Raw genomic sequence first — 24159 nt, 5'->3', positions numbered from 1 at the left:
ATTAGAGTTTTATTAGTACATGTAATAAATTATAATAATTTGTAATGCCACTTTGTTGTAAAATTTGCAAGTAGCTATTATAAAACATGATTTTTAAGAATCAAAAACAAAAAGTTGAATAACTTTTAAACCAATAAAAGAATTGCTTCCAAATTTTACACAGATACTGAAACGTAATAATAGAACAATCTGAAATTCTTATATTTTTGACAATGCTTTGAGACGTGACACGTACATCCTTAGCGTGACATAAGATAGATAAAACGTATTGAAGCGTATTGTGTCGGTATGTATATTTCATGTGCATTTCTTTTTGTGATTAATATATCGCGAGAGTTAAGTCTCGTTTACAGAAGTCGCAAACAGCCAGTTACGACTTGCGACAGCCAATGACTGTCGAGCTTGAATTAGAAACTAGGCGCTCATTGGCTGTCGCAAGTCGCAACTAGCTGCTTGCGACTTCTGTAGACGAGGTTTTAAAGGCTCGCTTATAATCTGTACATTTATGCTATTCTCTCGGTGGAATTACAAATCGCGTGCCGCGACGAGGTGCTCGACAGGCTCATCAATATTATATCGGACTCATATATTTCATATAATTCTATCGGTACGAAATACGTTCCGTTGCGGGGGAGTGGAATTTTCAAATTTCCTTCGCACGCTATCCTCTCGCGAGCCAATCGACGCAGCCCGGCGAGTAACACGTGACTCGAATTTCGACGACTCTATTAAGTAGAAATCGCGCTTTAGTACCCTCCTCCTCCCCCGCTCCTCAGTCGCTGCTCCGTCATTCTACCGGTCGGTTCGTGATAATAGTGGTTTCCGGCGATCGCGCCAAATTCCGCGAGAATTTCGGGATGCAAACGCGGAGATTAAACGACGACCCCCTCGATCGAAGTGAAGACGTGATCGCGGCTAAAGACTCCTCCTGCGCGCTCCTGCACGCACACGAGTCTCCTGCGTTTGCTCCCGCGTACCACGTACGTACGCACACGCACGAGCTCGCCGTTCGCGGGCCGAGCGAGCGGTATGCCCTCGCGATGAATCGAACCTAACCTAAGGGCGGCGTGAAGTGGGGTGCGGACGGTCGCAGCTGCGCGCGCGCGCGCGCGCCGAGTGAGCTCGAGAGAGAGAGAGAGAGAGAGAGAGAGAGAGAGAGAGGGGGAAGAGCCCGCGAGACGGAGGGTCAAAAAATGCGAGGCTGCGCGCGCAGTCGCTTTGTCTCTCCCGTCGAGTGTAGCGGCGGTGCGCTGGGGGGAGGACGTAACCACGAGGGGGCCACCAAGGGTCCGCGAGCGGACCATGGCGGACCAGCGGCGAACTGCATCCTCTCAGTCGGCCGCTGAACCCGCGCGCCGTACGGTTGGTACGCGTGTGTTTATCGCGCTCGACCGTCCGTCCGTCCATCCGTTCGTACGTTCGTTCGCTCGCTCAGTTGTTTATTCGTCCGCGTACCGTTCGCCGGCGTGTTTCCCTCTGTATCGCCACCTTCTCCTTCGGACTCCGGTCGCGATCGTCGAGGCCGACGCGTTCAAGTGAAATCCTTTCCACGTTTTTCCTCCCAGTTTTCTTGCCTCGGGACTGTCGTCGTCGTCGTCGCTGCCGCCGCCGCCACCGCCACCGCCACCGCCACCGCCGCCGCTGCGCCGGTGGTGTTTCATCCGAGGGGAGACCCGGCGAGATTCTACTACTGGGATTCTCTACCAGCTTGGATTTTTCGTCCCCGGCCACGCTACCACTGCTGGATCGTCCTCTCGTCCGCGGTTGACGCGAATCCTTCCTGCATGGTGAGTAACGTTGTGATACACAATCGTACCCGCGTACGCCGCATTGACCGGCGGCTGCCTCGCGAAACGCCTACCCCTTCTCGCCGGTCTGGCGATTAACCGGGGGTTGAATTGAAAGGGACGAGTGGACGTGCGGGGCTTGTTATCCCTCGCGAGGGAGGAAGTATCATTATTCTCTCGTCGAAATTGAAAACTTCGGCAAATACGCCGAGTTCCGCGAGAGTCAAGAGCGGAGGGGAGGGGAGGAGGAACAGCGGAGTGAAGTTGTCTCTTCTAAGTGTGAACAGTGCGTTCCTCAACTTGGGAAAGCTCCGTCGTCGCACTTGTCCCTCTCGGTTTGAATTTTCAACGGAACGTTCGATCGATCGATACCTTTGATCGTCGAAAGTGGCTGTGCCGTGACAATCGATAAAAAAGACAAACGAGTTTTCCAATATGGCTCATGTTTCGTCCTTACGATAGATCGTCATCGTTTTTTGGAGCACGCTCGCGTTGCATCGAATTGAAGTGTGTTACGCGCTGGTATTGTCGGGTCACGGACGCGATTTTCTATGCCGGCGCGGTTAGTGTAATCCAAACCTTTTTTTGGAGAGCGAAATAGCGAGCTGTGCTTTCCTGACCACAATGCCGACCCGAAAAACCGCTGTGGTTATTTTATTACAGCAGGATACTATCTATCGTGGTAAGAAATATTTTATGCACATGTATTTGTATGTAGAGATATACGTAGCCGATTGATCTTTGATACGAATAACCTACCGAATAGAGTCTAACGAAGCTTAGTCCGATGGAAACGTATAGGTTAGGTTAGGTTAGGTTGTATTGTGCGTCAGATACACATGAAGTATTGTTAGTGCAAAGTGTCTTGACCCTTCTGACGTTGCTTTTATTACGGCGTGTGTAACACTGGCGTAGATATTACGATATATTGGAAAGGTGACGTCAAGAGCTGTCTATAACAAAAATTGGTTTCACCTGAGTTATTTTCAGTGCTATCTGTCAACGAAATGAATATAAAGAAAGAATATTTTGTGCGATTGCCATGTAAGTTTCAGAGAGAAACGAAAATGATAGACGTTATAAAAAGCATTTATGACGAGTTTAGACAATTTTCAATATCTTTTTACTGCCTCTAACATTTTTTTTCTCGCCGAAACTCGTATATTATAATCACGTATTATAATGTGAATATGCTTCTTTCAGATTTATTTTCGCTTATGCGAAATACTGTAAACTCGAATAGCGTCAACTTTTTTAAAAAGACAGTTCGTGACGTTACAATGTATTATTTGTCGCAGTATTTACTGATGATGACATACTGTAACAAGAGTAACATCATCTCTTCGAAAGGATCAAAGACTCTTGTGTCATCTAATACAAAGGTGCAAAAACTTAGCAAAGTGTGTGCCGTCTACGATTTTTTCGAAAGCTATACTTTGCACAAATGGAATAACTGAATTAGGAGTTATAAATAGAGCAGCATTACGAGCGAAATCTTCTTTTCGGAGTAATCTACGTTGACGTTCGTCAGTCGAGGAATTCTCAGATTTAAAACTCCGCACTTAGCGTAATCAAGTCGTCATCGATCGCGCTTAATTTCGAGGCGCGATTCGCCTCTTTTTTTTCTCTCTTCCCTTCGCAGAAATTCATTTTCGCTGCCGCAGAGACACATTATAAAGCACGGATGTCTTTCGTTATTAATCTTTGACCTGCTTAGAGATTTTTCCTGAGCTTTCGAAAAAGATCACGATTTACTGCGAATTTTTAAGCAACTATCGCATATTTTCAGAATTATGTCTTAGTTTAGAACTTTGTTAAAGAAATAAACTGGAAAATATGATTTCGTTTCATTTTTTATTAAAGTTTATAATTATCGAAAAATTCTTTGTTATTTATTTTCTTTAAGACTCGTTATCGAGAACTTCTACACATCTTGGTAATTCGAGATGGCTTTTGGTTCTTCTAATTAGAGTAGATGGATATTGAATACTTTGGAGAGTATCTTAAAATGGGATAAAAAAAAATCTGTGACGAGAAGGACGTTCGATATGACGTTTCGGGGGAGAACATCGCGTACACTTCTAATAATAAAAGCTCTCAGAGCAACTCGCTAATGAGTGCGCTGTGCGCGAAGAAAGGGAACGGCCGCGCTCACCGGGTTTTCACACGTGCACGCCAACGCGAGCAAAAGTGACGCAACAACACAGAGAGAGAAAGAGAGAGAGGGGGAGAGAGAGAGAAATGCTCGCTATCGCGGAATAAAGTCAGGTTTTTTTTATTCCGCGCGGCGTTTTGCATGCAATCTCCGCGTCTCCGCTCTGTCTATCGCAATACTCGCCAGAAACTAATTTTTACGGCCGGTGGTAATTCTTCGCTCGTCTGAAAGCCATTAGTTGGCAGTTAACGCGAGAAGAAGTTCTCTGTCGAAACACTTTTAATAATAAAAGAAATACTTGTTATAATCGTCGAATAAATCTCCATCTTCAAATAGACCCAACGACGCGCGCGCTAATAAACGCGATAATGATCGCGATAGTGACGCGTAATCGTTATGCGATTATTATCGTTACTGGCGCCGTCGTTGTCGTCGTCGTCGATGCGCTCGAATAAGCGCGTTTCCTCGCATCGATCTCGCCGAGAAAGTCATCCCGCGTATCGATGATCAACGATCGTGACGTAACGCGACATTTTCGAATTTTCCGCGCTACCTCCTCCAGAGCGACCGGTTTTCCTGTGCGATCGCGCGATTCGTCTGAGATTTTTCGATTTAGCGCCAGCCAGAAATGCGTGAGTATCAGGTGTACGTAATGGTAGGTAAGCGGGGGTGGAAGGAGGAGGCGGGGGAAGGCGCGTATTGAATAACAACGCGCATTTGCTCGGCGGCTTGTTTCCCCTCGAGTACGCAAAATTGTGCGTGTCCCGCACGATGTAATCGCAAGTGATACTAAGAACGGGCTTAACATAATGCTGAACTGGAGCTGCAATACCGTGGAGTGAGTCGTATGTCACGCGCGACGAGGGTACACGTCGTTCTATCACGAGACGAGGCTTCCCCTCGCTGCTTCCCTCACGTACCTCGTTACTTTCTTCCGGATGAGATACAATGAAATAAAGGGCAAATTATAGGCTGCACGAAGTACGCGTCTTCATATGCGTATGGAGTCTTCATCGGAGACCTGAACGTATCTTCAGGAAGTAGGGCTCAGCTGGCGTACGTTGACTCTGACACTTTCAACTCTCTTTCCTCTCTCGCACATGTTACTTCTCAAGAAGCTACAATTTTTACAGGTGTTTTTGTACGATGTTATAATTATTTCGTGACACTCGACAACATTGTTTTTCTATTTCCCTAGAATTTTTAACTATTAAGGATCGGTTGGTTCAACTTTTTGGTAAACTTATCTCTATCCGATAAGGCGTGTGTCTGTCTTTATCTTTTTTCTTAAATAAATAAAGACACAGACGTATATTTTACCTGATAGGTAACTTTACCAAGAAGTTGGAACAACCTAATCATTGCCCTAAGCCCAATCAGTACTATATTTTGATGATAAATGTTGCTGCGTTGCAAGATTTAACGTCGTACTTCCTTCCGTTTAGATCTTGATAACACAAGTCATCAATAATCGCAATCTGACGTAATTGCCGTAATTACAACAACATTCCCATCTGCGGGGAAAGCTACTGTCCGCACTTCAGCGCGTAATTAAAGGCGAAGTTACGTTTCCACGCTCTTACGTGTTAACAACGCCAATTATCGATAATCACGGTTTATGACTATAATTCTGATCATTTTCCTACATCCCTATCTAGGATTGATACCTCGCGATTCGTAATTGATTGCGACGTGCAAACGAGATTACGTTTAATCGTGGCGAAGTTGTCATTTGGGGGGAGGGGAAGGGAAGGAAACACTGGGGAAGGACTTTCGCGAGAGAGTTCTCGCAGTTCAGAGCGCAAACCGCCAAGTTATGCCAACTCCGACATTAGTGTCGCAGTACGACAATCGATCTTTCCGACCAACTCATACTACCGCAAAGCTTCCGCTGTGGAAAATCCCACTTGGCGTCTGTTAACCCGCGAAATCCCGAATTAAACCGCTGTCACATAACAATATGAAATTAGAGATAAATTAAAAAGGATCGCTAAACGTATAGGACAATTAAAATGTACCACGATAGAAAGTATTAAAGTCTTTGAAGATATATAATAACTTTCGTACATTCCGCGTGAATGTTTTTTATTAATATGGAACATATAATTGTTATTATTTTATACGTATTCGAAATTTTGATTAATATTATGTACATATGTATTTTATATTTGCAGATTTTACAATTATTCTTATGGATAAATTAATAAACGGGAATCGCAGTTTTGATTGAAAAAAAGAAAAAAAACTAAATATATCGTGTGATAACGTCTACTCAACACCATGAAATAATATTACAGTTGGGTCGATTCGACATAAAAGTGTACGATACACGTGTACGGGCGATAAAAACCGGTGTCCTTTAAGGCCGAGTATAATCATATCTAATCGATTTCTGTCTAATGGTATCTAATCGTATTTCCGCTTTATCCGGGCGACTTTCATTTACGTGCAACCACACGCCGAACACATGCTCACAGCAAAGGGCAGTTTCGTTTGCCCGGTGATTCGATTGCATTCTTTGTACGGAACTTTACATCCCTCGCGTCCACGTTTCCATCCGCATTTTAACGGTACATCTAAACAGCTTATTTTCAGACTTTGCGATACGAATATGTTTTATTTAAATATTTAAACGCAGGAAAACCGGTGAGAAAACGAGTTTTTCCCGTATCTTGTTGACTAAGGAACGAGACCTGGGAAAAATCACGCACACGTCGCCGGTTTAAGATTTTGCGCATGCCGATGAGAGAGACACTGTCGATATTTATTGATTGATCCTTGAAACTAACGTGTGTGTTGCCAGGCGTGGCGTCGGGAAGTAATTCTTGTTTCCGCAGTCTTTCCTCTTTTTCTCGCTTTTGTCGCTTACAAATTCGGGATCTGACTTCAACCAACGCTTCTCTCGTAAATCATCTCGCAAAGTCGCCGCTATTGCTTCTGAAAACATTCCGGTGCCACGGTCGCATTAGCTGTCGTGCCTCGCAAAAGCATCACGCTGTGCTTTCGGTTTTGTATCGATAGTCAGGGATTCGCAATTCATTATACCTTCGACGTGCCTATGAATAATTTTCGTATTCTGGAGTATTTATTGTTATTTACAGGTAGAGGCCTTTTTATACATTTTCTCGTTGATTATTGCCCGTTTTGTAATTTATACTTAAATGATCGAAATATTTCTCCGCGTTGCGTAATTTTTTTATTGAAAATTCTTGCTAAAAAATTTTTGTTTAAAGCAAGTAAAGATTATTAGCACGAGAAATAAAATAGAGCTATTTTTAAGGATGCTGTAAAAGATATTTATCATCATATTTATCACTTAAAAGCATTCAATGGTGACGGTCGATGACTACAGGCATCACGTTTTAGGGGACACTAGTAAATACGTTTATTCCATGTTTCCATTATCCCGCGCACAGTAGAGTTGTCGTGACATCAGCTTACATCGACACGATCATTTTCCGGACCGTTTAAGGGCCCTTCACCCCACCCCTCATTCCTCTCGAAAGCACTTTAGCCACTGGATAGTCGGATAAACCTTTTAAAACGTCAACTGGTCGACACGTCGAGATATTTTATATTCAGGAGGTGGTGAAGGAAGCGCGGGGGTGGACGCGCATCTTTTCCCGGATTTGTCACGACCGACGTCTCGATACGCCGTGGCCCTTAAAAATTTTCGCTACTCGGACGCGAGCGCACGTGAACACGCTTTTAATTGCCTATATTTTTAGCTCGATGTCCGGTTCGCCCGTGACGATAAATTTCTCCGCTCTCTGACTTTGGCGCGCTCGCCAGTGTTCGTTTCCCTTTTTTTCGTCTCCCTGCCGCCGCCGCCGCCGTCGTCGTCGTCGTTGTGAGTCTTGTACCTGAAAGAGTGCAGTATCTCTTTTCACCGGATCCTTCCGATCCGAAAGGGCTTCGCTTATAATCCGAAAACGGAAGGTAGAGATTTGCAGGTAAAATGCACGGAGGAAAAAAGAGAACAATTCTGACTCGAATACGAAGGCACGTATTTGCAATAAAATACGGGTTGTTCCCTAGACAATTGTTTAATAGGTCGATAATGTGTCCCGGAAAATAGCAAATAAGTTACGTTGCAAGATATTCTATTGTTAGATATTCACAATTAATACGCGATGCTCGGAAATCTAATCGCATAAAATATAAAATTATAGTTTTGAAACATATGTAAGTACGATCAGCCGGAATGAAAACGTTCGCAATAAAAGCGAGTAAATAAGATTTATCTTTGTTTTACTTTATAAGATCGTTGTTTTCTACTGATTAACATAAAAATAATAAATATCGAGACTACATATCGACGCGTTTTCTTGCTTTGTTAGCTGGTAATTTCGGAGAAGCTCCTTCGTACAAGGCGTATTTAAAAGGTTAATACGTACCCTTTTGCAATATCGGCTGAACGAGAATGAAACGGTACAATATACTTATTCACATCGTACTCTTTCCGCATGATTGCGCGGACGCTACAGCGAAGCCGCAGAAATTCTTTTTTCACCGCAACGCCTTTCCACGTCTCGTTACCTCGTAACCCTCGCAGGACGCAGGAATCAGATCAGGATCATTGCGGAACAACGCGGTACAGGAGGAGCAGCAGGAGCAGGAGGAGGAGGAGGAGGAGACCGCCGCATATTGTCGAGGCGTAACGGATCAGAGTGAAAGTCCGAGACACGACTCGCGCCGCTCGCTCGCTCGTTCGCTCGCGAGTCCGTCTCTCTTTGAAGAGGAGCCTTCGAGGAAGGCGCGATATCGGGCACGAGCGTCCGAACGGGTCCGAAATAGTCGTGAGCGCGTTCGCGCCTTCCCGGCCGACCGGCGATACTTACGCAATTACGTTACGAGAGCGTACAAGCCCTCCTTTTTTTTCCGTCTTTTCTTCCCAGGAAGCGCGCCTTGTTCGCTCGTCTCGCTCGGGCACGCGTTCGTTTTCGTTCCTTGCGTTTCACCTCGACAACGAGAGGCGCGTGCTTGCCCGTGCACTTCCGACCCGACTACCGGTCAACTCCGCGCCCAGTCGTGGCGAAAGGCGTTTTGGCGGATTTATTTTTATCGCCGAGATGCGTGGTACCCTTTCGCTTTCAGCGATTCCAGATCTAAGTAGAGAGAGAGAGAGAGAGAGAAAGAGCGCGTGCCATTATTGTATCTTCAATACGTTCGGCATTCGCCAAATGTTAGCACGCGGCTAAACTGGAGTCATAGAATTTCATTATCCGGAGCTACGCCCGCAAAGAGTATTGATTCCCGATTGTTGTATTCCGCGCGGTCTCTCGTGATTCTTTATTTATTGGAGGATTGCACAAAGAACCTAGTAGATATGTTTGCGCAACAAGTGTCTGCGTAGTGTTATTCGTTTCGAAAGTCCAAGTGACGGAAGCGCATTTTACTTCGCGTTCGCGGAATTGCAACAGGCGGGATTAATTGCTGAATCAGAATACGAGAGAGAGAGAGAGAGAGAGAGAGAGAGAGAGAGAGAGAGAGAGAGAGAGAGAGAGAGAGAGAGAGAGAGAGAGAGCCGTTGCGATTCGTGATTCATGATGCCCACATTTCTATGTCAATGACGGGATATAAACTATATACTCGTCTGCGCCAAATTGGAGCAGTTTGTGTAGGCTGACAAAGAGGGACCTCGTCCGAGATATTCGAGTGGTATCGCCACATGTCGATATTTAGTTCGGTTCCAAAGCTCCTACCAAATTATCGAAAGAACTATTTCGAAGTACAGGCGTGGGCAGATCGTATACAATCTTGGTAGTTAAATCTGACTCAGTTTCGATTCACATTGGACATTCATCAGGCAACGACATTCAAAATGTCAGAAGTGCCTAAATATCATGAATTTTTTAAGACATGTTCTCGCTATTTTTATCCAAATTTAATATGAATTTATTTAATATGTAATGGATGTAAAGATTATTTTAGTTAGAGTCAATGCTAATGCTGTTAGTCCAAGGGGACCGGATCCTTTGTCGATCTGAGATAGGAAGGTCAAGTCCAGTTTGGGTCCGGTATTCTCGCGACGGCAATCTCATCTTCATCTTTATCGAGAAAGTCTGTTGCCACGAGAAAGTCCCGTAACTGCGTAAGCCGTAGCGAATGCCGCGTCGAAACAATGACCGGTATTCGGAGCGTGCATTTATTTAAATCGCGAAGAGAGGCAAGTGTTGCTCCTTGCGCGCCGAGTACGCGGCGAAGAAGGTTAAATATATCTGGCCTGGCCTAGCCATTCCTCCTTCTCCTCCTCTTATCCTCATTCCTTTCGAACGGCCGGTCTTTGCTAAGTCAGATTCGAGTGCAGCATTCTAGACGGAGAATCACGCGCGAGGGTCGTCCCGATGACGATTGTTCGGCGAAATTTTCGAGATTAGTTAGTTTACGGAAAATCATCGCGGGGGGAACCGCTTCGTTCGTAAATCACACGACTCACGGGTTAATCGACAGACACAGAGACTCGCTTGTCGCGGAATCACGATGGAAAAATGCCGGATTTGATATTTAAATTAAATCACTCGCCGCGTAATCGCGCATTCGCGAGATTTGTGATGTTAATACCGTATTTACGGTCTAGTTACGGAAATGCGGTTTAACGTTATTACTCAGCGTACCGTAGTTACCAGCGATCTGCTCAATTTGTATAAATAGATTGTTCGACTCGGCATTAACGCGAACTGTTGACGCCGGAAAATCGAGCTCTCAACTGTGCGGAATTGATTATTTTGTAAGTTCATTCGATTAAAACATTTTCGTAATTAACGCTGATGAAAGGCCAGGCGAAGTGGGGTGACTGTGCACACAACTGCCAGTCGCGCAAAGCGCCACCCAAGGAAAATATTTGGGCCGGAAATTATGCGCGATATTTTCGCACTCCAATAATAAACCGAGCTACCGCTCTCGCAGCGAATAGCGGATAGCGGACCAAACGAATAATGATCGTTAAATTGGAGCTGACGAGCGCAGCTTTCGTTCGTCGACGCGTGATACTATCCTCGCGCGTAATCCCGATTTATTTCTCGCCCAATTTCAATTACGGTTGCCGTGCGCTGAATCATAAAGCTCTGCAACTCGTCAAATGGAAACAAATGTGCTTTGATAATTGCTTAAAACGAAGAACAGTATCTATTTCGAAACAGTATTTAATTTTGCAAAAAAAAAAATACACTCATTAGCGTATCGAAAGATTGGATTGTATGTTCCGCAAACTGTTCAAAGGATTTTATGCCCCATAATGAAAATTAAATATCCCGTTTCACATAATTAAATATTCACGTAATTCGACATCGTTTAATTGAATATCAAATTATTTTCGACACGCGCGCGTACATGCGATGTTAATAAATATGTTTTTACAAAACTGCATGTATTACTTGAAAAAAAAAATTGGTGTACAGTTACTATATTCTGTTTGACGGATACGTAACACAAGTATATGATGTAGGTGAACGTTTTTCACTTTGCACTCTTTAAAAAATACGACTGCAATTTGCAGCAAGTAAAATGCCCCGATGCGTCTGCGAAAAAATACGCGCGGTAAGTGCTGCGGCGCGTACAAATGGGAAGTGTGCGGTTCGCCCGTGGGTGCTTGTACGACGTGGAGAAAAGAAGGGAAAAAAAAGGAGTACGAAAGTGCAAGTCGTTTGCGTAACGCGTGAGTTACTTACGGCGGCGTTCACACCGCGCAGTTAACAGCGCAATGGCGGTTAAACAACTGTTATAATTGTACCACTGTTACGACGCTTTAATGGCTTGCTAGCAAATAATATTCTAGATTATTATGATCGATGAAAAAGTACCCGAGATTTGAAGCTGAATATGCGTTCGACAAATGGAAAGAGAAAAACTGAGCGTTCGTAAGATACAAAATTTCTCCGTATTTATCATCTCAAACAGCTTGTCGGGTTACGTGAAATATCGCGAATCGGACAGATCTGCGCCTGTGTTGACGATGACAATACGATTTTGCAAACGAACGGAGAAGCGTTACACGGCGCATGTACGTGTGTACTTGTATGCGCGTGTGTGTAGAAGATTTCTCACGACTGATGAAAGTGACTTCCCCGATCGACCTCTCCGCACTCGATAACACCGACGTTCCTTTAAGGCTTCTGTTTATCACGGGTATCGCTTTACGGGGATTGTTCGCGCAGATAGGCGGCCGGCAATCGGAGCCAAGGTTCGCTTTGAGAAAGTTACGACCTCGGCGACAGAGTCGGGTAAAAATTTTGATAGCGCCCACGTAAGGACGATGTAATAAGATAAATAATACGATTACACGATCGCTTTATAGAGATCACTTGTTGCGGTGTGTTTTCAGACGCGGTAATAAATTTAAATCCAGTTTGTGAAATACGGCGTACGCTTTTTTTGTCGGGACGGACGTGTAAAAACAAACTAAAGGCGGAAGGTATTCATGAAATTAACATTACGGTTAATTTTATAGGCATTTACGGTACTCCGGCGAACTATTTGTTTTTCTCTCTGTTATAATAAAACTGTGCGAATCGATTATGATGATTGACAGCCAGATGGTTGTCGAGATTATAAAAAAGGTTTTAAAGATGTGGGACTACGACGATATCGCAGAGTCATCTTTTGCACGGCGATGGCTTTGCAGCAGCCATTATTTATCGAGTTTTCGAGGCGAGTTATGTCATACCGCGTTATTAGTCTATCATTAATCCGTACGAATATGAAAACACAGATATTGGAAATTATACGTTGCGCGACGTAATCGTCCCTTAATCATACACCCTTTAAGAAAAAAAAAAAGGGAGGGATACCCCCGTAACCTTCCAAATTGCAATTCGCACGCGTGATTAAGCGCAATATGCATAACTGCCCGTGACTATCACGTGCATTGTTGCATTCGTCCGTTTTCTCCCCGGGATTTTGTACGGCCGCCGTTAATTATAGCAATCGCCGCATGGTACGCATTACCCCGGAATGCAGTTATGCAAACGAGAGGAGAATAGATCTCCCCCGAATGGAGCGTGACGCGCGCGGAATGAGAGTAAACGAAATATATCGCAGAAAGGGAGCGCACCGCGGCCAGGCCGGGGGAATCGGTGCAGGAAGTCGGTCGGTTGCAGTTCGTTGACGAAGGATCTCGGCGTGGTTCTTCGACAGCTATCGTTACTTCACTTCCCACGACCGGATCCGATCCTAACGGCCGGCGGTGTCTCTAAACACGCCCGACTGAAAAGGCGGAGGCGGTGTTGCGAGGCCGGATAAGCGTCGGGGGTCCCGTCTCTCCCTCGGCGGCGTGAAGCCGCCGGGTCAGCCCAACTGTTAAACTCAATTCCGTCAGGTTCAACTTCGTGTTCGTTTCTCGGATCCCGTTTCGCCCGGATGGAAGTTCTCGAGTGACGTTTCGCGTAATACGTCGCAACGTATCGCCACGAGTTTCCGTACAGTATATAGACGACGTCTCCTTGATCCTATCGCGCTTAAGTCTCTTTTCCTACGCAAAAGACGCAGTTTTTAATTGAATTTCTTCATAGGGAACGTAATTTAAACGTAATGAATACCACGAGAGAAAGTTTAATACATAATTTATTATTTAACATTATATTTCTATTTCTTAATTACACCTGTCGTATTCTTTTTGCTAATAATAATAATCTCTCCAACAGAAAGTAACGCGACAGAAAATATAATCGTGAGCAAAGATTAAAAAAAATGTTTCTGCACTCTTTGTTTTTTAAATATCACGTTGGGAGGAATATTCATGTTGCAGATATTATGCTGCATTTCTGGCAACATTGTCTGGCGTGAGTCATCATGGCGCTTCGCCGCGGTGAGTTACCGTTAACTCTTAGCACGACGACGTTGAATCCGCGAGCACGTGAGAACACGCCTTTTTGCCGCGCTCGTTATTTCCGTCAGCGGTTCGGCCTGCTGTTTGTTTATGCAGCCCGAACTAACAAGCCTTTTTCGAGGTTCCGACGGAGCTTTTAAAGAAAACGCGAAGGGCACCAAACACATCCGAATGTGTCTCTTTTAAGCCTCTCGGGAGATAAAACGGCGCGCATAATTTACTTACTCCGAGGCTCCCAGAAGTTCTTTTCGTTTGCGAGATACAGTTATCATCTTGCGAATTTTCCCGTCGCAATTTTGCTGGAAATTTTGTTTTACCTCGCTCTGACAAAATTTCTCACTTTGACTATCCGGCGAACATCAGTCACGTCTCGCACGGCGGCGATGGCGTAAGAAGTTATGAAACGTGACGCGAGAGCATATAAAACGTCTCCTCAATTACGAGCTCGCTCTATTCAGAGACGCTCAGACGCGTCTAGCGAAATTGGCTTTTCTTGTTCTCGCGCGAATCCGCGCGCGGCCGGTTCAACCCTCTCCTTACGTCATATTAAGCCGCTTTGTTGAACTTATTGACAAACGAGATAGGAATGTGCCGCAATTACTAACGTAGAATAACGGTGTTGCAAGTTGAGGTAGAGAGAAATCTTGATCAATCGCGAAAATATCAGAAATTATCGTGAAATTAACGCATTCGTAAAATGGTATCGAATGACATTTTTTCTTCCAATTGCAATTATTTTTACGAAGCTTGGTTTTTTCTTAACAAGATTTTTATTTCCCAATTGTAACATTTGTTCAATTATTTATTTTAACAACTTTTATTCCTCTATATCGGTTGTGTATAGAGTCACATTTTACCGTAATACTTCGGCAAGATCTGATACGTCCGTTCAGAATCACGAAAAGGTTACGAGGCACGCATGTTTCTTTTTCCTATCTTTTTTTTTGGCGGACGTACAAGTGTGTATTGTACTTGTGCGATCTTCCTTCGTAAACGTCGTCGTCGTCGTCGGGTGGTGCTAGTACGTACGAGAGGAATAAATTGCGTGGGACGTGACGCTTATGAAGGTAATTGAGCACGTGTCGCCTCGCGTTGATGAGCTATTATAAGGATCGCCGAGAATCAGCCGTCCTTATAAAAATTGTCCGTTCGCGCGCCCGCGCGCGAACGCGTTTGACAAGGGGACATTACTTCGGGACGACGTCGTGCATCAGACTTGACGGGCGCGAACGAGAGAAAATTACGCTACAAATTCGCACTCTTGCGAGGCGAGAGGCCCAGCTGACGACTGGCGGCGCGGACAAAAGTATAGATGACGTCCGGAAAGACCACTTTCAGGGCCGGAAGCGAGCGAAGTGAACTCCATTGCGTCTGCGAAATGCGTCACTCGAACCACTGAAAAACGATGTCTAAATTTTCATTAGAGCAATTGAGAGTGTGTCTAAAGTGTTATCAAACATTTTTTAAATTTCATAAATTCTTTCATTACGTTTGAATATCTACATAAATTTGGCATAATTATCATATTGATTTAAAAGTCATTTAATATTTTGTTTGTTCTTGATTTTTATTGCGTTTTGTACTTTTCTGTGAGAAAATAGCATTATGAATTAAATTAAATTTTTTACATAAAATTTTTATGAACATTTGTACAGACATTTGTATTTACTTGTTTAAAAATTATTTATCTAAAACTGTAGCAAAATAAGGTCATTTTTATAAGTCACATTTTTTGTTATTTCCTTCTTTGCAGTTGGTTTTAGAATTAAAATTTGCGACTAAAATTTTGTTGTCACTAATTAGGAAAAAAAGAATAATTGTGTATGAAATAATGGTACTTTTGAAGACTACGCGCTATTTTCTGTCATCAGAGCAAGTTTTGGACTTGTTGAAATCATTCGCTTCACAGGCGTGAAGTATGCGGCCCTGTCGCCCGTATCTTCATAAAACCGTACCGGCGTTGCGGCCCATCTTGAGTAAATTACTCGACAGTTGTCACATGGGGTCTCTCGCTTCCCTCGGATGCCCCGCGTAATATCGCTTTGAAGTCTAAGACCAAAGGACGAGATTATTCGCACAACGTAGGTCGGTATCGCGTGCATCCGGGACAAAAGAAGAGCGAAACGTAATGTGTAACATGTAAATGCAGAAATCGAGTTAAACGCACAGATGTTTCGCTGAACCGGTGAGATGATTATACGCAGTGACATGTGAAAAGTGGATTTGGTCGGCAATCTGGACGCGAAGAAACGCGTGTTAATATCTTGATGTATAATAAAACTACATGAAAAATGAATCTTTATTAAGGAGATAAAAAGAAAGAAGTACTCGTAGAAAGATTTGTTTATCTCGTGCGTTTATCACGTGTATTAATTTTCCCATTTAATTTCAACGACGTAACTTTCGGTTATTTCCGACGTGACTGCGACGTGAGATGTGATACCTTCTCTTACCTTATGGCCTTTACCACCGTCATAAAGTACGAGTCCTTAAGGGCAGCCGCGGGAAAACAATTTTTGCGGCCGCTCTTTCAGAATCGGCCGCTCCCTCTTTTTAGCTTCGTTCCGGGATTTACAAGCGGTCGTCGCGAGAGCGGCGAGCAGGCGTGGAATTATTTATAATAATTGCAAACACGCGAAAAAAAAAGACGCTGCCCCCGGTCCGTGCCGCGCATGCAAGTGAGCGAAACGCACGGCGGAGACACGCGAGAACGATCGTCCTCGCACCACGTGCGTGGATGGACCAAATGTAACGCGAGACGCCGGAGGGATTAATGCCTCGCCATTCATTACAAACTTTTGCCGTATACGTCTCCTTTTTTTTTACGCGCGATCAGCTTCGGATTCGTGCGAGCAAGCGATTCGGAAGCAACCGAAGACGAACGGACGAACGAGAGAAAAAGTAACGGCATCGTAAAGAGAAATAGAATCCATAAAAAATTCATAACCTCGTGAGAAATCCATTCGATGAAATCTATAGCTGTAATAAAAGATTGGTGGCCGTTTTCTTCAACTGCACGTCATTTTACGTGCGCAAAGAGGCACGTGGCACTTGAGGGAACCGCCGGCACTTGGAGTTAGGAGGCATGAAATTGAGGTTCCTTTTATTTCGGCCGGCTCGTCACCCCGTGACTCGGTTAACTCGAGGTTCGGTTTAAGTTTCCAGCCGTTCATGGCGCGAATACGGCGCGATTACGACGCGCGTCTTTTATCACCGCACGAAAAAACATCCTCACGCAAAACGAATTTCGTGCGTCCCTCTGCAAATGACGGCTTCTCTCCGCGTTTCGGTTCCTGCCTCGCTCCTGACCGCTCCTGCCGCTCTAGTTAACCCAATTTAGCAGAATGTGAGGAGGACATAACTTCTCTTCCTTTCGGTTTTATTACAAAGATGGGGCGATGTGCTTTCTCAGTAGGAACACTTCACCGAGATTTAATAAAAAAAGAGAGAGAGAGAGAGAGAGAGAGAGAGAGAGAGACGGGATTGAGCGATTACGCACGTTCCACACATTATCATAATTTCGTACGTTTTGCTCCGATTGAAATCTCGCGAGGTCGTGTTTCCCAGAACGATAACTTTCGAAAGATATTCGCTACGGATATTCGATGTATCGCGCGAGAGTATCTGTGGTACCGTCGGGGCCCTCGGTCCCTCGGTCTGCGCCCGCAAATCATTATCTTTAATTCATCGTCAAAAACCCGCGTCAGGTAGTAATTACGATCGCGCATACGTGCGTGCACGCGCGGCGTTGCGGCACGTGCGTCAGTCGGACGGGCGCCAGCACGTGCAACGCCGAAATGGGGGCCTACGATGAGGACGCGGGGAAGCAGATTGTAAGATCACTTTCGCGAATTATGCATTCCGTCTCCTGCTTTATTAAAATATTAATTAAGTTTTACTTTCTCACTGTGGGAATGACGATGAAATTTTCGAACTAAAAATATACCTTGGAGTAATAATTTTGAGTGGCATCCGCCTACGAATGTCTCTGTCTCTTTTCTATCTCCGAGAGTTAAAAGTAAAATAATATGACCTTTATTCCGCAATACGGAATGGATACTATTTAGAACGATGAGAACTCCGCGCCGCGTGTATTCATTTATAAATTTTACTCTCTACCGACAACGACTCTTGATAATAAGATTCCGCGGTAAACACGGAGTGTGTCTCTCAATGGACCTTCAGACTCCGAGAGAGCTTTACTTACCGAGTGCGCGGCACTCGATGATAAAACTCTTCCGAGAGTGGACACCTCGCCTTAGCCTGGAGGTCCGACTGGATGGGATGGAAATATTTGACTCTTGCCCTCTCAAATACACGCACAGAGAAAGATGAACTCTCTTCCGTGCGTGCGCGCACGAGCGAGCGAGCGAGCGAGCGAGCGAACGTACGCATGCACGGACTCACGTTCGCGTATGTACCTGCGGGTCGCACGTGTTGTATGCCGGTGTCGCTCGGGCTTGACTTATGTGTGCAGCAGCTGCAGCACCGCAGTGTCATTGACATCGGCGGCGCACACCAGTTTCCACGTCGCGCTCACTCACGCAGCCAACCAGCCAGCCAGCCAGCCAGCCAGTCAGCCAACCAACCTACCTAACCACCACCACTACCATCACTACCTCCACCACTACCACCACTACACCATCACCACCCGGCTCTTGTCCTCCTACCGATCGTACATTACACGCGAGGACGATTATAGCCCCGGCACGCTAACCGGCTGGCTGATGTTCGCTGTTCGCGCTCGCGCGCGAGATGATCCTCCCGCCCTTCCACCTTCTTCTCGTTCCTTTAAACTCCACTTCGCGAATTCGCTTGGACTATCTTGAGGGTTCTCTTCTTTGCTCGATCCTTCCGAAACCGTGTCCCCATGTTTGCCTGAACCGATACCGAATACTCGATCTCGAAATTCTAACGATTCGGTATTTGACGTCGTCCTATTTAGTTTGCGACGCGAGAGAAAAGATTCTTTGTTTGATTTTTTACTCTCTCTTATCAATTTATCTTCCCTCTATTTTATCAGCTTTATCGTCGAGGGAGTTGCGCGTTCTGCTCAAATCAAGGGGCCTCACGTGTGAGTGCGGGTGACACGGGTTCCTTTGCAGGCGGTTCGGACGGTGATGATTTACGTCGCCGCATCCGGGTGTACTTTGTACTTTTTACGACAGCACGATTCCACGTGCTGTCACCCGAGCGAATGAGAAATTCCATTCGAATTGAAAACTGTACGGTTATATTCGGCGAAAACCGAGAAGTTTAAATTGAGACTTTACGTTGCAACGATCGCGTTCAACTTCTTCGAAGGAACACGTTTAATGACTTTTTGAATATATAATAAAATACTTCTGGGCGTAATAGAGCGTGCTAAATCTATCTGCATAAAACACCCTCAAGTCCTTCGACGTTTTTACACCGGGAATCGTTAAATGTAAAGCTTCAATTGCTGTCATAATAGCGACGAGTGTGAGGGGAGTAAGTAGGGCACCAAAAATTTCAGACTCCACGAGATGAACTGAGGCAAATACCGCGCGGAGAACACTGTAGGAAATACATCGACAGTGGAACGATAATTTTGTTTAGTACGTAAATTGCGGAAACGTCGCAAATGTAATTTTCGAGGGACGACACCGCAGAGAGAGAGAGAGAGAGAGAGAGAGAGAGAGAGAGAGAGAGAGAGAGAGAGAGAGAGAGAGAGAAAGATGATGAGAGATAACTTGGGATGATTCATACGATCATTCGAGCGAAATGAAAGTGGATTACAATATCTCTCTTCTTTAATACCCCCCCCTTTTTTTTAAAGAAAAATTAGTTTCGAATGACGAATGTAAGCGATTCGTTTGAAACCTCGAAATTCAAAAGGCATAAGATTTCTTTTATGTAACATTCTAACGCGTACAACGTTAGAAGAGAGATGCCAGTGACATCGCAGCGGAATATGAGTCACGTGTCAAACGCCGGTCAGATTATAATTCGAGCCCTCTTTCTCCAGGAGGTCGTAGGTACCGACTTTAGGATTCTACTCTCATCTCTCGCTCCTCCTGACATGCTCGCGCGCGGACAAGCTTTCCGAGACTTACAGGCGATCATTTTTCAAGCGTTCTTCCAGTCCTTCCCCCTCTCCACCCGCTTTCTTTCTCGCTCTCGGCGGAGTTAGTCACGTCTAGTCACCTTCTGCCAGTCCAGGGTGCCTTCCTTTGGTCGCTTCCTTTCTCCTCTCGCCTCGCGCCTGACTTCGCATCTCCGAGCGAGCTGCCGTTCCTGTTATTCTTATTTTCGCGCGCGGAGAAACTCTCTCTTTCTCTCTCTCCTTCTTTCCCTATCTCTATCCTTTCTCCTCTTCCAACCTTGCTCCTGTTTCATCTTTCCCTATGCTGCGCCTCGCTCTCCTCGCTCCGATCTGCCGTTGTCGGAGTCTATTCCCATTCGCCGAGCGCGATAGTGCCGCCGCTGCGGCAGCGCTGCTGCCGGAACTGGTCCATCGGGGAAAGATTCTACAGGAAGGCAGGTCGAATCGAAGAACCACGACTTTAATCTCGCTGCCAGCACACATTCCGGATTTCAACCGGACTCTTACCGTTGACGAGGTCTTCCCTCGCGAACCGTATCGAACGTCGTGTGATAAAGATTTCTGAGCGTGAAGGCCGCGATTCACACGGTCTTTCCTCGCGTTTTGAGTTAAATAAATGCCCTCGGCACCTGTCTCTTCAGCCTTCCCCGATGCACGGTGTTCCGCACGGCGTGTTGCATCACAAATTATTTTCGCCGGTAGATGATGCAATTTCTTGAAATAACCGTTGCGAGCCGGTGCGTTTTATACTAATAGAAATGGTTGAAATTCAACATCGCGCCGTTTAATCTTAAATCAAGAAACTTGTGCGTTCGGGTTCCAATTAATTCTTACGGAAGACGTAAGGGATAGAACAAAGCTTCCGCGAATGGTTCTCGATGCGGAACGAGACGATCGTTCATTTGGAAATTACGAAACCGGTTTAGCACCTTTCCTCGCCGCCAAGAGAGTTATTGAATCGTCGAATGTGCCAGTGCATTGTTAACCAGGCCGAATGGCAGTCCTTTGTCCCGATACATTTTGCCTGCGCGACGGATCATCATTGGCACCGACGATGGATTCCGTAACGCGATGCAAAATTCCGTCCTGTATACCGCCGCCAAGGCGGCCATCGGAGTCTCGAAAGATACTTTCGATAAAGATATTTTTGTTTTTTTTTTAATTAAAAATAATTTCGATAAAAAGTATATTAACATTTTTATTTGAAAGGCTACACAATTTTAAGATTTGCGAAAAATTTTACAAAATATCTTGATGAATTTTTCAATTAAGTAATATATGTGATATTGCACGTTTTTTTTAGGTAGGGTTTTTTTTTTTTTGAAAATACAAACCTCTTTATTTCGAAAGGATGAAGACGGCCCTGGTGCCGCAATCAGCTGGTCCAGTCCCAGCACTGTTGCCAGACGTATTCTTCCGTCGTCGGAGGCTGTCCCATGCCTTTTTTTGCTTTATCCAAGTCTCTTCTATATTCGCATCTACAGAAGTGCGTGCGCCGACACGCACGAATACGCTCGGGCGCGCTCGCACATGCACGCGGTCGTGTACATAAATGGTCGTCGTATCTCGCCCCATCTTCCCTTTATATATACTTTATATATATATCCCACTCGGTGAATTATTCTGCGAACGATTTTTGCGTGATTATCGTGAATTCTACTTTAAGCTATTTATTTAGCTTTCAACACATTGTCATTTATCATACGTCATAAATGCGTTTATAAATTCACGAATGACAGTACGCGCGTTATTGAATGGAGTAATGCAATTGTTGGGTGTATATTCTGCAAGAAATTTGATATTTTCTTTTTTGCATTGAGAGTTCGAGGCTGAGGAAGAAAGAAATCTTGCGTCAGTTTCTTATACGAGGTCCTGGCACTCGAGACGAGAGAGATTGAGAAACAAACAATTTACGAATACGAACGGATGAAAAAATTGTATGGAATGCTCTCGTTCTAATCTCCTGGGAGAATCCTTGGGAATCTAAAATTCTGATTTGGCATGACATTTGCAAAGAAAAGCGCTGTTTACGCGGGCGGAGAGAAACTTCTCTCCGTAGAAAGAGAACTCGCGGCGCAACGGTCCTCGCAGAAGAGTTTCAGAGTGATTCTCATACCCGTGTCAATGTGTGCGTGCATGCTTCTGACTTCCTGTCAGAGGATTATTGGCGTGAAATAAAGATTGCCACTCCGCGCGCGCCCCGTGCGGGGAAGGTACGCACGATGCGTGGGATAAGAATGTGATACTTGCATACATCTCTATATCTGTCCGCAGGAAAGATTACGGGTGAATTTTTTTTTTAATCCGCTACCCAAGCTTATCTCTGTTTTATTAAGTGAGTCGTGAACGACAGTTTACTACTTATCGATTTTATATAACTAGTTTGTTTTCGCAACGAGCATAATTTCAAGTACTTTTACACGGAGACGTAAACATTCTTGAGCCAATTCACGTTCACTTAACGTCAGCCGTGTACAGGCTTCTTTAATGAAATTTTGGCCAAGTTATCACGATATTCCGTCGATTTGTGGGTAACACGATTCGCCTGTTTAATTTGTCACTAATGACTTCGTGACGACGCAGTCGGACGGCAAAACCTGTTCGAGTTGCGCGGTCGCGTCTCTCTCTTTTTTTTTTCGCTATTTTCAGCACGTTACTTTCACGTGGAAGAGATTTTTAAGCCGTTCGCGTTTATGCAACGCCCCGTCGACTCTTCACGGTCGTGATACTCGGTAAACGGCTGCGCCGTAGTCGATACTCTACGTAGAAGTAGTAAGGAGCCATTGGGCGTTTTAACATTTTATGGAAAACATCGCCGATGATGTTTATTTCCCACGGGGAAACCGGATGTGCGTCTCTGCCTCAAGCTCACATGAGAACGGAAATTCGATTTTCAGCTAACCGTCACGTGATATTCTTTTCAACAACTCCTCTCTTTCTCTCTTTCTCATCGAACGTAATGGGAAAATTTTTTGAAACGCGCGAACGTCTCGGAAAACCTCACGATTGTATCTTCCGTATCGGCAGCTTCTCAATAATACGATAGCAGTGACAGTTATGAGTATTTTACGAGAAATTTATGTTTCTCTGTCCGATAAGAAATGATAACTCTAAAGAAATGAAAAAGGTTTCTTGCTTCTATAGAAAGGCTTCTCAGTTTATGATTGGTAACGCAAGTGTTTTATGAGTTGTTTATTACGCAACGTCTAGTTGCGAAGTAAAGTCGTAAAGCTTCGGTATAATATTGGCTGATAATACGCTTAGGGTGCAACAGACTGCAGGTTGAATGTGATACGACGGTGTGCGGCGACGACGACGATACTTTCTCGGGTTCTATCGAGTTTCGTTATCCCGCGACCGATCGATTGCAGGAGCAACAAAGCCTTTTGCCCCTGGCAAAATAGTTTGGCTCTTTTGTACAGGCACGCGGTTCGTATTTTCGGCTGTACAGAGCGTTACATCGATTTTGTCGCTATGGCGAATAAATGGTGTATCCAACGATATCATGGAATATTCTATAATCGTATGTCTTTAATGTTAGATTTTTCTAGAAGTCATTTCTAAACAAAAAAAGTTATTTAGTTTTCTGTATCATATGATATAAAACTTTATGTCACGAGGATAAGCGTTTTAATATTTATATATTTATTTCGGTATTCATAACGTTTATAAATACGGAGAGGTCTCAAAGCACGCCGAGATTAAATAGCATCGAAAATTGCTGTGGGGCAAAAGTCTGAAGCAACAAGCGTCGGAAAATTTGGATCTTGGACAAATATTAGCTCATGACGGACAATGACGGCGTTCCTCTCTGATTACTCAGCATCTCGTCTCGGACGACAACGAGAGATAGGGACCGCCGACGAAAGTGTGTACACGCTCAAACGCGCGGCGCTCAAATTTCGGAAGCAGGTGGTTAAAGCGTTTGAACCGGTAGGCGAGCCCGGCTTCTTCCTTTCTACCTTCGGGCCCGGCGACCACTCGGCCACTCGAACGAGCGGCACAAAGGCTTCTCGCCGTGGTTTATTCCGCCGAGCGACTGACCATCGTCTTAAAGACGGGTTTCTCGCATGGAGAAAATCGACGGCCTTAGCTCCTTCGATTATAGGTCAGGTAGAATAGTTGCAGCAAGTCACGAAGGGAGATACGAGTTTTTTTTTTTTTAATACGATAAATTAATCGCGATGCAAATTGGGACTCAGGATACGTAAAATCGTTTTCATTTAACAATGATCAATTTTCAATTTTTATAAAGCAAATAAAAATAAAAGGCATTTGTGTATTAAACATAGATTTCCTCTCTCTCTAAATTTTATATTAAAAT

The 24159-nt window shown here is 44.7% G+C and overlaps 1 protein-coding gene across 2 annotated transcripts in view; it reads left to right on the top strand.

The window, feature by feature from the left end:
* Window positions 1–525: 525 nt before the first annotated feature.
* Window positions 526–24159, top strand: part of LOC118646414 — a 123705-nt gene continuing 100071 nt past the window's right edge. Inside the window, exon 1 of one of the 2 annotated variants that reach the window (XM_036289210.1) lies at window positions 526–1787. The gene's annotated coding sequence lies outside the window, so the exon portion shown is untranslated. The remainder of the gene's footprint in view (window positions 1788–24159) is intronic. The other variant, XM_036289209.1, reaches the window with a different exon arrangement.

The sequence above is a fragment of the Monomorium pharaonis genome, chromosome 7 (assembly GCF_013373865.1).
Source record: "Monomorium pharaonis isolate MP-MQ-018 chromosome 7, ASM1337386v2, whole genome shotgun sequence".
NCBI classification, from domain to species: Eukaryota; Metazoa; Arthropoda; class Insecta; order Hymenoptera; family Formicidae; genus Monomorium; species Monomorium pharaonis.
Note: the sequence above shows the minus strand (reverse complement) of the source record. Positions and strands in the feature narration are given on the sequence as shown.